The sequence below is a fragment of the Anguilla anguilla genome, chromosome 19 (assembly GCF_013347855.1).
Source record: "Anguilla anguilla isolate fAngAng1 chromosome 19, fAngAng1.pri, whole genome shotgun sequence".
Classification (NCBI taxonomy): domain Eukaryota; kingdom Metazoa; phylum Chordata; class Actinopteri; order Anguilliformes; family Anguillidae; genus Anguilla; species Anguilla anguilla.
The window spans coordinates 11,528,143-11,542,152 of NC_049219.1; the positions used below are offsets into that span (position 1 = coordinate 11,528,143).

General features: G+C 48.3%; 2 protein-coding genes across 2 annotated transcripts in view; one reads left to right on the plus strand and one right to left on the minus strand.

Moving 5' to 3' along the window:
- LOC118219054 (metabotropic glutamate receptor 3-like) overlaps positions 1-14,010 on the minus strand; it is a 37,619-nt gene that overhangs the window by 22,378 nt on the left and 1,231 nt on the right. Inside the window, exon 2 of the mRNA XM_035401876.1 lies at positions 4,244-4,309. The gene's annotated coding sequence lies outside the window, so the exon portion shown is untranslated. The remainder of the gene's footprint in view (positions 1-4,243; positions 4,310-14,010) is intronic.
- The window catches only part of sema3d (sema domain, immunoglobulin domain (Ig), short basic domain, secreted, (semaphorin) 3D), a 132,074-nt gene that overhangs the window by 12,820 nt on the left and 105,244 nt on the right, over positions 1-14,010 (plus strand). The gene's annotated exons all lie outside the window — the stretch shown is intronic.

Genomic DNA, 14,010 nt, shown 5'->3' on the forward strand with positions numbered 1-14,010 from the left:
CTCTGTGTTTTGATTTAAAAACTTGGCAAAGCTCCTCAATCTCATTTCCTCTCCCGGAGCCTGTCCCCCCACCCCCACCCTCCCAGTTGATGGTGCATTTCTGTGGCCCTTTGCAAAGCCCAAATGAGCTGCATGATGTTGGCAGCGACACAAAGCTGAGTTTGCCTGTGCGAGGGATCGGTCCTGTCCCGGATATGTCTCAACGCCAACCGATCCATTTCTGTCCTTACAACAACACCCAAACTTCTACAGCGACAAGCTCTTCAACAGACCCCCCTTACCACTACATAACTTATCTCTATGAGAAACCCCAGGCACCAAGGGCTGTGTCCCAATAGCTGTCATGGGACTTTTGCACTTTTGACTTCAGAGATTATAAAGACAGTATCCGCAAGAGCAATGGCAGCAAACGGAAGTTCCCCACTTTAGCGTGTTTGTATGGCACTAAAACAGTTGTGAGAGCAGGGGAGAGAAGCATTCATCCCTTATCTTTTGGAATTATCTTTTGGAATTCTTAGTCAGTGTTCTAGAACTCCCATCACCTTCAGTTGGCAGACGTAACTGTGACATCAAGAACATTCTAAGCGCGTATTTGTGGTCTCACACACCTTGAGGGGTTAATCAGCCCATCACCCATGACCACGGTGTCAAAAGTAAGACAGAGGCGGTGGTTAAATGTCCTCTCGGCTTCAGTGGCGCCCCCTATCCACGGGAGCTGGCCTGGCGCTCCAGACGCACGCCTCTCCACTCCCAGCCTGGCAGAAACGGTGCCCTTCAGACCGGCACGCCTCTGCGATCAGACCGCCGTCCTGTAGCCGCACGCGAGCCCCGGGGCGGAGGCAGCGGCTGGAAAGCTGAAACCGCGCGGCGCGGGAAAGACGAGAGGAGGCCCTCCCGCGCGGCGGAGCGCAGCTCGTTCTCGGAACGGGACCGGCGTCCAAGCCGCCACCGCCGTGTCCCCTGGGGGTGCCTATTACCGCCGCGGTAACGCGCCGCTTCCGCGCCACGAGGCAAAGCGCGTCGCCAGATCCCCTGAGATCCTGACCACCTGAGCTCCGAGATTACGCGGTAGCCTTTGCAGCTTACGCACAAAAAAATACATATATTTTAGAAGATACACATATGAACGCTAATCAAATGAAACTCCCATGGTGGTTATGCCATGCCGGACAGGTCAAGCGTAGCGGCGCGCTGTGTAATGGCTGGGGGATAATGCTAATGCGTGCAGGTGCGATCCGTCCAGGCCCGAAGCTAACGCCGACCGTGCCGTCAGCCTCTAGCTGTGCTGCTGTCTGCAGGGCTGGAACGAGGCGGAGCTCGAACACCTTTTCCGTAAGACCGAAGCGTCCCGTTGAGTGCGGGGTGTCCTGATGTCTGACCCCCCCCCCCCCCCCCAGCTGTACTGCGCCATCAGCAAAGATCAGAGGTGTAAAAACATCTGACTTTTCATTCATGCATGATGCGGCTGACCAAAAATCCATAAAAGGGGGGGAAGACTTTGGGCAAATACGTGCGCTTTTACAGTCAGTTATATTTCCGTGGTTTTGCGGTGTTGAATAAAATCAGCACGGTATTGTGTTCAACAGTAATGAAACGCTTGGTTCCTTTAGCATAGGATTTCACGTCAGCCGGCTTTTATTAATCACAACAGCCGTTCGTGATAGTCATGTTCATTTAGGTGAGCTGTCCTCGAAAATTAAGCATCTGCGCTTGTGCACTGAATCTTGTGTCGACTCCATCAGAATAAATATGTTCTGTGCCCCAGGATGAAAAATGTTTTGAATTTCCACCCCCGTTTGCCAAATAATGGCTTCTTGTTCAGTGCTTATTGGGAGATTTATCAACGCTGCCGTGCGTGGCGTATCTTATATATTGAGATATCAGAATATCTTCGGTTTTCCTTAAATTGCACTTTGGTTACTGTAGTCTTTAATCTTCTCTGGGCATTAATGTATGGACTTTCCTGCTTGTCTGTTTTGCGATCTCGCTCACTGGGACGATCAGATGGGAGTTATGGTTTAAAAAAAAAAAAAAACCAATAACCAATGGAAATAACCAATCAGAGACCTGCCATATCAGCTGCTGGGCCGGTAAGCTTTGCGCTAACCATACAGCCGTGCATTGTGGGGGCAGCACACAGCCAGCATGTACGCCGCCGTAAACAGTGGACTTTGCGTAACAAAGTCATGTTGACGCTACTCTGCATCGTGTCAGTCGTGGTATGTGATTGTGTCCTGGGCCGGACAAGGCTAGCGGACAAAACTGCACAGACTATTTAATGATGCAATAAGAACGGTAGACTCCTGCTGTGATTTACATAAAGACAGTTCATAGCAGCTTACCGCAGCTCATAGCAGCTCCTAACAGCTTACAGCAGCTCATAGCAGCTAATAGCAACTCATAGGAGCTCATAGCAGCTAATAGCAGCTCATAGGAGCTTAAAGCAGCTTATAGCCACTTATAGCAGCTTATAGCAGCTCATAGCAGCTGTTCTTGCTTATCGCTTTCTCTGAAGGAGACTTACTGCGCAAAACCCGGCCAGTCATACGAGGGGAATGAGAGCGTGTGCTGGTCACATGGTCGGTTAAACAGGTAGGAGCCGCGCTCGGGTTCGCGGGAATCGCGGCGGCCGTGCCGCTCTGTGCTGCGGGCCGACTCCCGCCGTTCCCCGTTTTATAATTACCTGCTGACGCAGGAGGCAGCTGCCGGCGACATCATCGCCGGGACGCCTCGCCCTCTGCGGGGTCGCGCCGCCGCGACAGAGCTTCATCATCGCCCGCCCGTCCCGGGCTAATCTACCGTGACATTACCCGTTCCGAACAGACGCCTAATTAAAGAGCGGATTTTTAATCAAGCCTCCGCCCCTCGAGCCGACGGCAAATAAAAACATCGGGCTCCCTCGGGGCGGAACCCGAAAAGCTGCGAAAGAACGGTCTGTGCCGTCGTTAGACCTCGCACCGCGACACGGCGCCGCTCCTCCGGCTCCCGTATCATTTGGCCATTTTACAGAGCCCGCGTGCATCTGTTCTGTGAATAATCCGAATGGGCTTTCTGAGTGCCAGCTTGGCCTGGGACCCATTCGGCGCTCACGCAGTAGAGATTCTGCAATAAACCCTTTAACTCGCGCTCACGTTCCTGTTAGCGCTCGCGCGCCGTAGTTCGTCTGGGGAGCCAGCGGATGAATATGTCATGAGCTCTGCGAATCTGCGGGTCACAATTTTACTAAGATTAAAAAAAAGAAAAACGGAAAGCAGAATGGGCTCTCATAAGCACCCCCAACCCCCCTCCACAGACCCTCCCATCAGCCCTGCTCACTCGTTTTAACCTCCCAAAACGGAAACGTCTCCTTCGGTCGTCCAGACAGCCCTTCCGTGCCGAATCACGGGAGACGTTCACGCGTGGGCGGGCGCACGCTTTTTAAAATTTCACGTCCACCTCGATTCGGACGCCGGGCGTTAACATGTGCCGGCAGCGTAAATTAGATCCCCCCCCCCCAGAGCGTGACGGCTTCATGCCCTACTGAGCCCCATCAACAGGTGCAGATGGGCTTCAGGGAGACAGCTTTTAAATGAGTTCCCGCATGAAGGTGTGTTCTGTCGAGAGGTCAGCCCGAGAGGTGGAATGACAGGGGATGCACAAAAACAACAACGGCCGGGTTCGATCACAGTGCGGGGGGGGCGGGGCCGGGGGGGGGGCCGGGGCGGGGGGGGGGGGGGTGGTGATCGAACTTTACTACGCTTTCCAAGACCAAGGGGTTAATTGATCTTTCAGAGAAACGTGTTCACGGTGAACGGTGTGCATCCACGGGGAGGGAGAGAGTGCCCAGTATGAACTGGATGTACCAATTACTTTGAATTGTTTCTGAATATATATTTTGACACAGTTCGGTAAGTTCACTTAGATGCTAAACACTTGCATTTATTTCTACGTAAGACTGGTGATTAATGCTGATTGGATCCTTTGTGCCAGTGCAATCCATTGCGCTGATTCAGTTCAGCTTGCAGCCCAGTGTTCACGCATGCAGTTGCTCTGGACAGAACTGCCCAGCCGGCAAACATAACTGCGCCCTGCAATGCCAAACACTTCCTGTTTCATCTTTACAAATATTGCAAGTCTTACAAACTCAGGATTGTGGAACTTTAAAGCTGTCCTGTCAATTGCAGTAACTGTGACTAACATGAACCTCGTGTTCACATTAATGCCAGAAATACGGGTGTGTGTTATTAACTGAGAGCCATCTTACCTGGCCGAAGAGTTGAAATTCCCAACCCCGGCAGGTCATGTTGCATTCCTGCCAGAACGCAGCTACCTGCGAAAGCACAGATAACGTCAGTCTTCACATAAAATCAGCCCAAAACTGCCCAGTTGTTGCTTTCCCAAGTTTTCAAAGTATTTTATTCCTCTGGCGTACAACGAGGGGCACTTGCATGATCACATTTGAGGTGGGACCCAGCATTCGCACCCTTTGGAAAGGCCTCTCCATTTTATTGGACTGAGCATATTACATAAGTTTGAGCAAGCACTTGGCTAACTTTTGGAAATGGAATAACTGGCCCGAAACTTCTTTGATAAGCAAAATTCTTTACATGAATAGAGAGCTAAGGCCAGGCCTTCGGGGTTTATTTCCGTAAAGCCTTCCTGTGAAAATCGCTTGTATAAATGTCCCCATAAGCACTTGGGTCTTATCCAAAAAAGGAACAATGCTGGGCATGCGGGCAGAGTTAAATGCACTTTTGTGTGCCGTTTGATTGTGCCAATTTTCTCTGTAGAACAATCAATATAAATCTTCAGTACTTCAGCCCCTTCTGTACCAGTCAGGACTGTGTTCTCTCATTTCCTTCTGATTCCTTCCGGTGCTTTTCCTTCATGCACATTTTAACCCTGTGAAGAGTAGGTTTTTTTGGAATGTTTTTTTCTCGAAATTCTAAGGCAGTGTTCTAGAACTCCATTGCTTTCAGTTACCAGCAGTGATTGTGACATCAGCATTAGAATGTTCAGTTAAGGACACCTTCTAATCCCATATTTGTGACCTCACGCCTTAAAGGGCTGCGCTAACTGTGTGAACTGGACTTGATGTTCATGGCTATGGATAACTGTTACATAATGATCCAGTGACCTTCGGTTTGCACTTACTGTATGCCGCTTTGGACAAACGCGTCTGCCAAATAAATGTAATGTAATGTAATATACAGGGCCACAAAGATGCAAGGACGTTCACCCCGTTGTTCACAATGGGCAGGAAAAATGGAACTATTTCCACACAGCTTCACACGCCAGGGCGCACTCAGCCCGATCTCGGCTGTTGATTTTAACTGACAAGCCAACGGCAGACGCGAAGCCTAATCCTTAACGCCAGCCTCTTGAGCCTGGGGGGGGGCTCATCTCTGAATCGTTTTGCGAGAGATCAGCTCGTCTCAACGCCTCCCCCTCCCACCCACTCTTCCTCCCCTCTTTGCTCTTCCTCCTCCCCTTCGTTCCGGCGAGTCAGGGTGTTGGGGGGGCGGCCCGGCCGAGGGTGGGCGGATAACGCGGCGCTTTTCGCGCGCTCCGTCAGACACGGCTCGCCCCTGGAGCACATCTGTCAGCTCGTCAGCGGGCCTGGCGAACAGAAAGGGGGTCAGACGCAATTACAGAGCGCGCTCCTTCACTTATTTCCGCCGCGCAGACGCTCCTCGGCGCGTCTGGGGCGAGCGAACACTGCGTGCTCACCCCTCACTGCCTCTCCCCCCCTCCCCCTCGTCTCATACTCCCTTTAACCCTTTGGGGAATAGGTTTTTGTAATGTTGTTTTTTTACAGAATTCTAAGGCAGTGTTCTAGAACTCCTTTGCTTTCAGTCACCAGCAGTGATTGTGACATCAGCGTTAGAACGTTCAGTTAAGCACATTCTGCTCTCATGTTTGTGATCTCACACCTTAAAGGGTTAAATGTCACCCCTCAGCTGAATCTGGTGTGTCTTTCAGGCGCCCCGATGTAGCAGGTGAATGCTATGCCGTGGGGGGGGGCGCCTTTTCTCATTGACACTCAAAGATGCTTCATTTGCATTTAATTACAACAGTTTCCCTTCTCAGGATGTGGTAATGGGGCATATTATTCTGAATTACAATGCAGCTATCGAAAACTCATTTAAATAACACCCAACTTTTAAATGGTAATTAGAAGAATATGTTGTTTTTTAAGTATCAGCATGCCAAGGGTATCCTAAGAGATTCTTGGCATGAATTAATTTGTACAGTAATGTTTAATTTAACGATGGGTGCAGTCATTGCATTGGAGTACACGTTGCAATAAATATTACAATGCTATTAGGGTCTTGGTTTTTAACTAACCCTTCTTCTATCCACATTTGACCTTGACGAGTTTGAAAAAGACATTATAGTCTTTGCCCAGTGCTATGAGCTATCTGGTCAGCTCCAATCTGAAACTCCATTCCCCTGTGGAGTGGAAGAGTTGGCACCATCAGGGAAGTGTCACACATTACCCTCAGCCATTACGATTCAGTTACGAAATCGGTTATGGAGTTTTTTTTTTTTTTTTTGAATTCGAAAATTAAATCGAGCTAAATGTCTCCTGCCGTTTGAACTTTCTTTGACATGTTAAAAAAAAAATGACTTGGGATTCGCAGTCAATATGGCACTTTTGATTCCCAGCTATTTAGGGAAAATTCTTAACATGACACGCTGTCTCGATAAGGCATCGTAGCACAGTTACATAATATACTCCTGAGGCAGTTCGAAATAAAACGGGATATTTTCTATTAAATTACCCCGTACTGATAGAGATTATAAATGCTTTAGATTGTGCAGCTGTTTCCAGTGCTTATCTGAAGGGAAAAAACCTTTACGGTTGGCTTGACTGCCTTCATCTAACTTTATGTGCAAAAATGAATGTCTACAGTATAAATATACATACATATGTGCATGTAATGAGCATTGTATACATACTGGTTCACACATATGATATTAGCAGTTTGTAATAAAGCATACCACATTTTGAATGCAATCCTTTGCTCCTTTTCACTAAATATCTCTCCCCTTGGAGCTCTGAGTAAAGGTGGTATTTTTTTGCCATATTTTGCAACCGTCCAATATTTCTAAGAAACAGCACCTGCTTTCGATGACCTGCTGTGTTTTCAGAATAATTACCCTCAATATCCTCAGTCCTCTGGGTGTTTTAAGCACCTTTGGTTTATGTAAGGTTAATTAATATACTTGATTAAAGATATTGAGTCCGGAGGGAGAACCGGTGCGGGGTGGGGGGTGCGGGGTGGGGGGTTGGGGGGGGGCGTACCTCACGGGTCTGAATCTGGCCCGTCACTCAAAGTGTACAGCCAAGGAGCTGATACTGCTATTTTCCCCCTCATTCACTACATTCTCATATTTCTACTTATGCACACACGTATGCGCTGTTATAAAACTAAAATGTTACCTTTTTGCGTTGCACAGCGTTAATTATTCAAAACTATTATCTAAGCATGTTTGCAGATGAATAAATTACAAGCAGATTTGTATGAGAAATTCAGGGGAAGGAGCCATGTTGCATGCCAGGGTGTATAGACAGAGCTCAGTGGGAAGACACCATTAAATATTTATAAACCACTTCCTAAGTCTCAAAGACCACTGATCCATAAATAGGACACTGATGTATTGAAAGGAGCACAAAAAACTAGCACTAGCACATCTCCGGTTATGTTTCAAATCTTACGTGGGTTTTGTCAAAACATACAGAGCTCTCACGACCACTTGTGTGTACATGGTTTTCTGCTTCCCTGAAAAAAGGTAATTGAAAGATATTTTAAAACAATAAAAAAAAGTAACCTTATTACATTTATTACTCCAAAGTTGGAGACAAACTGGTGTTAAATTAAATATTGACCTTAGCTCGAGATCATAATTATGTTTCTATTAGGTCTGAAACCAGTGAATGCACCTTGCGTCTTGGCGTACAATAGAAAACTAAAACTGCTGTTATAGCTGTTTGCAATGTTAATTTGCAGTATATTGCCATTGTTTGCAGTAAACAAGCTATTAAATAAACTTCAGGCAAAAAACTTGGCGGGAGTGGGGAGTGGAGGGTGGGAATCAAAATGAATTAGCTGAGAACAACTGCACCAAATTCCTTACTCCTAATAGCTTAGATAGGGTACTTGACAAAAATGCTCAAGGCTAAAATGAGAAGGCAAGCAAATTCTCCGCGATGCAACATGAAGACATATGGAAATATTCCAAATAATGTCAAGAGTTGAACTAGGATTTGCAAGAAAATAGCCCAGGCAGTTGCAGCAAAAAAAAATAAATAAATAAAATAAATTTTAAAAAGTCTGGAGAACCTTCTGGGTGCTCCGTGAAGATGGGAGAGAGTTCACAGATGAGAAGACCGATTATCCCGGCACCTTCTGACGGAATAATAGCTCTAAAAAAGTAATGAGGCGAGCTGGCTGGGGAGCCTCGTATTTACGGTGCGGGGGGACGGCCGCCTTTCTGGAGCGGGGCGATAAAACTCCGCCGCGGCTCCTCGGCGTCAGCGCCCGCGCAAGTAAACACACCGCCAAGCGAAAAAAACAAAATGTCTGCTAAAAAAAAAAAAGTATTACACAAGTGCACTCACTAGCTGCAGATGCTGGATTGCTGATATGAGGGCGTGTGGAGCATTTTCACACAGCGCCGAGATTAGTTTTTGGCCCTTGCTGTACATAATTTACAAACATGGCTCAATCACTGGAAACTTCTTTTAAGATGTACAGTACATTATACGGGGCCAGGTTTGGCAAATGATTTCAATAACGAACTTGCACACTGAAGGGCCCAAATATTAGCCAACTTTTTCCACATTTCAGGGTGAAATTAAGAGCACGGAATCAAAGAATAAGACGACACGGGGACACAGAGAATCAAAACAGGGACACGGAAGATAAACAAAGTGGGAATCCCGTGTGCTCATCTCCAGGCAGATCAACTGTCTTTAGTTAGCAGGCCTAGCGACGGCAACAAGCATAACCCGGGCTGATTACCAATTAGCCTCAGCTATGCATGGCTGTAGATGCAGTGAATGCTGTCCAAGGTCCTGAAGGCCTCCCAGGCTTATGGAGAGAGTATGAAGCTCCAGCCAACGAGGAGAAAGACCTCTGCTTCTCCTCCAGAATCACAGCGTAATCTCGCTCAGCGCGCTAAGGCTGGCTGTGGCAGGGTGATGCATGACCGGCCGCAGCGGGGGAGAAAACGCCAGGCTCAGTAGCGCCGCTCCATCGGTCCGCCCGCGAACTGGCCACAGCGGCTGCGCGGCTCGGCTGATGACCTGCAGAGTGAACGAAGTGGCAGCTGTGCACGTCCCAAAACGTAGCCGGGCACGTCCCAGCGGGGTCTGCGCCCCTCCTTAATTTACGGAGGACAAAGGATGCGGCAATGCGAGGGGCCTTCAGTTACCATTGGGCATTCCAAATTTCCAAAACAACATCTGTTAAAAAAAGGTGGATGTCACAGTTCAGGGGTGAAGAACAGAGGAAACACGGTCAGCTGACAGGAAGCAAGGCGGAGTCGCGTGGGAGTTGTAGTCTTCAGGCTACCTCGGGCCAGCCCTTGCCGTAGGAACTCAGAGCCCAGGACTCGGCTTGGTTGGACCGCGAGACATCGCAGGGCCACAGAGCCGGCCGGCACAGCCTTCGGCGATGCAGCCGTCCAAGAAACTCTGCGGTGGGGGTCTCTGAGGAGGCATAGCTGCGTGCTCTTTGCTCTCTCCGTCGCGCACATCGGCTGTGCGGCGCTCGGCTTTTTAAGCCTCTGTGGCTGATTAACCTGAACATCCCCCCAGGGCTCCGTGCTTTATGAGAAAATAAAATAGCATGTGGTTGGATGTGGCAAAAATTCATGAATCAGCCAGGCGAGGGACAATGACTTATGAATGTCCTTGGAGCGTTCATCTAAATGCTGTCCACGGGCTTTCTCTCCTGGGGAATCTTTTCCACCTAAAATGTTTGGCAATGTTTTGCACTGTGGCTTAAACTGCTGGCGTTCGTGAGAGAGAGAACAGCGGTGAGCGCTCTTTAAAAAGAGTCCGCACTTTTGTACGTTCGCTTTCAATGTATGGCTATGGGACAATGGACAAACGTCACGCCATTCTCTGATGCTACTTGATGTGTCAGAAAACGTCAGAATCTTTAAATGGATGATACGACAAGCTGAAGAAGATCAGTGTTGTTACGCGCTCTGTGGCTTCTCGATATCAGGAAATCGTAGTCCAATAAAAAAGTACGGTCCTTTTGAGGAAGCGCACAGTGCGCAGGTCTTTCCAGCTGCTCTATTATTCATAACCCCCCCCCCCACCCCCACCCTCGCCCCCCCGTACACCCCCAGAGAAAACAGCTGGGTCTCTGCGCTGCCCTTTAAAAGGGCCATCTTACCCCGGTTAAGGAAACCGCTCTCCGCCACCCGCGCGTTTCCCATAAGCCCTGTGTTCCGAAGGGCCTCGTCGTCGCAAACGAAAAACGCGTCGCGCGCGCACGTCTCCCGAAATCCCCACAGCGGTGCTTTCTGAGCTGAGGTACAGCAGGCAAGCAATGGCTGACAAAGCTGGTAAATGCAAACATGGACGCTGCAGCCTGGTTCAGGCCAGGCTTTCCCTTTCCCTATACCGGCTGCTTCAGAGTCTGGCACTGTAGGCTTACTTCACCACACCTGCCGATTTCAACGATGAACACACCTTCAACCAGAGAGGAGGGAACTCATTAGTGAAATCAGCAGGTTGCAGTGACTTGTCGGAAAACGCCGTCGGAAACGCCGTCAGACGACCTAAATAAAAGCGGGCGTATCGATCGCCGTTTGCATGCGGTCTTGTTTTCACATCTCCGGTCTCGGTGCCTGGAGGAGTTACGAGCGCGAGGGGTCAGCCGTCTTTGAACTCACAGGAGAGAGAGAGAGAGAGAGAGGGGGGGAGAGAGAGAGGGAGAGAGAGGGAGAGAGAGGGAGAGAGAGAGAGAGAGAGGCTGCTCGCTGCTGCAGAGACGGTCCGATAAAAAAGCGAGTTTGCCGGTGATTGTGTTTTTTTACACGCCGCCGGGTCCCGTCGTGCCCTCGTGGGGCAGCAGCGCTTTATTTGGACGCGTTCGGTGCGCTGTACCCTGCGAGCGCCGCTTCATGATGAACGATGTTCCACCGAAAAAAGATGTTACTTAACGGCGCGCCCCGTGCCGGGACTCACACGACCGGTCACGAGAGGAGCCCAGCGTCCCCAAAAATAATTTTGCGTCCTTTGCCGAACTCGGCCGCCCCTTTTAAGAGCCATCAATAATGCAGCGCCCCTCGCGTCTGCTCGCACGCGGCCGCACGTGGACGGCGGGGAACTCGGCGGCGGCGGTGGGAGAGGCGCGAACCGTCGGCTCGACGAACCAATCGGATCGCGCGGAAACGAAGCCGCGCCCTCATTGGACGCGAGCGCACAGTGCACGGAGAGTGACTCGGAGTGCGCTCTCGGAGTTATCTGAAACAAACATATTCACATTTCTTTTAAGATGACAGAATCGAGAAACGTGTGACGGGCTGTGCAGTCATCGTGTGTGATTTATATAGGTATCCTGGAAACGTCAGCGGGGATTTCAGAACATTTTCAGGTGTTCTGATGAATGGTACAAAACACACTGGCTTTCACGAGGGCTGGGATGTTAATGCCCTGTTTGCACAACCGAAACAAAATGCTTCCCCTTTAAATATTGTTTTGCTAAGAAAAGCACTAGACACCTTTTTAGCAGAACACTGTGTACCTCATACACCCACCCAGCACAACATCCAGTGGGTTTCAGTGACCTGCCTGTGGAAAATGAATATAGGCACTGAACAGATGATGGTCTTTAGACCTGATTATTATTTTTTTGCCTATTGTTGAGAGCCCCAAATTCTTGCATCATTTAGCACAATGCCTAGCTTCATCCTCTCTCGCTCCTCTCTCCATCCTCTCTACCGATCGGAAAGAGAGGGAGAAGTAGCTTTGGGAAAAGGACCCTCTCTCTCTCTCTCTCTCTCTCGAGCGTGGATAGCATTAGCAAGCGACGCTCCGGACGGTGTTGGAGCGGCTGTTAAATGGGAATACTTAGGGAATTGTAGCCGCGTCCATTTGAAGGAGAGAAATGACGAGCTCTTTAATGACTGTGCTGCAGCAGCACAGTACCGCTGGCCTGTGTCTTATTCATTAACTCATGCCCTTGCACAGTATAGCTGGCCTGTGTCTTATTCATTAACACCACTCACGCCCTTGCACAGTACTGCTGGCCTGTGTCTTATTCATTAACACCACTCACGCCCTTGCATGCCCTGGCGCTCGAGCCACCTGCTCTTTCCCACCCTTTGCTTCAATACTCTACCATCAGTTATTGGTATCAAGTCAACTTTCCAATTTCATCTTCTGCACAGTAAAATGTCCGGTGTTAATTCAACTCTAACAGTATTAATTAAACTCTAACAGTATTAATTCAACTCTAACAGTGTTAATTTGACTCTCAACAGATAGCGTTTGGTCCCACTCTGGAATGTTGGTCCATTCACTTTAAAAGGAATACAACAGCTTGCTTGCGCCTTCATAAGGTGGAGCTTGGGCTGAATAGAAGCGATAAACTCGTACCAGCCACAGCTCAGGTACAGGCTGCCAGACACTGCTAAATGGCTGAATATTCAGTTATTTTACAGAAACGCTGTCACATAGACACTTCACAGTGAAATCGAGCAAAAAAAACCCAGGCATGAACCCGCAGAAAAGCGAGTGACTGAGGGTTAAAAAAAACTCTCCGGTGGGAAGAAAAAGACTGAAACGGTGGTGAGAAAAACCTACCCAATGGGGAGAAACCTCGGGAGGAACCTGTCGAGGGAGGGGAACGGACGGCAATGCGCCCCAATGCCAGGTCACAACCTGCGTACTTTTCCTTTCAAACGCAGCTCATCAGAATCTCGGACACCTCGCGCAGAAAGTTTCGGCTTGCTTTACCTCAACTGGAAAGCTTGCGGGTTTGAACCTGCAACCTCTGAATTTGAATTCCCTGCCAGTCACTCTCTTCCGGTGCGAGTGGACTTCCACTTCCCATATTAACTCCTTGCAGTATTTATACACAAAGCACAAGCCCTTAGCCCAGGCAGCTAACATAGCTTGCATCTAACATTCATGGGTATTTACAGAGCTAACGCTATGTAGGCTGCACCAGCTGTGTCACTGGCAGGGGAATCCGCTTCATACTGTGTAACTATCAGACAGGAACTCCTGCTCCTACAACACATTACCAGTCCAAGCAAAGCTACTGTAAAAGCTGAAACATGTAAAACAACCAATCAATGACAGCTAGTATAAGCACTGATCTTATGATGCAGTCAATTAAAAAGTTATTACAGTATTACTAATGCAGTAAGAACTGGTATATGTATACAGGTACAAATGGTACTGTCTGGTAGACCACTGTATACAAAACCAGAAGTGAGGGTTGTGTAATTGCCATTTCGTCCTTGATTATTTATTTATTTTTGATCATTGATTTTTTTTTTTTAATAATAAAAAAAGCTTTCAAAATTGAACACTCTTCAGCTGCCAGTGAATGACACTGGAACAATCCACAAATAAACAGTGATAATCTACAGACACAAAAACAAGCATTTTGTGTTTTAATCCTGCCCTTGTCTGTAGTGTAGTTCATCATATTTGTGATTTATTTAAACTGTGATTTTCAGTGAGGTGGTGAAACCGTAACATTAGCATCACTTCACCTAGCATCGTGTAGCTGAATTAGAATTCTGTACAGAGACTGAGCTTGTATAAATAATGCATCATTATCGTACATTCAAGAAAACATTCTGAAACATTCAGGTGTAGCGGAGCGCGCATTGTCATTACCGATGCGTGTGAACATTCGGATGCAACTCAATAATGTTCAAATGCACCTTCAATGCACATTTTCATACACGCGGATAGTCCAACCCGTCACATGTCTCCGTGCACTTGTAATTAGACTAGTGTAGTTTTAAAACATTGTACCATTAACGCGA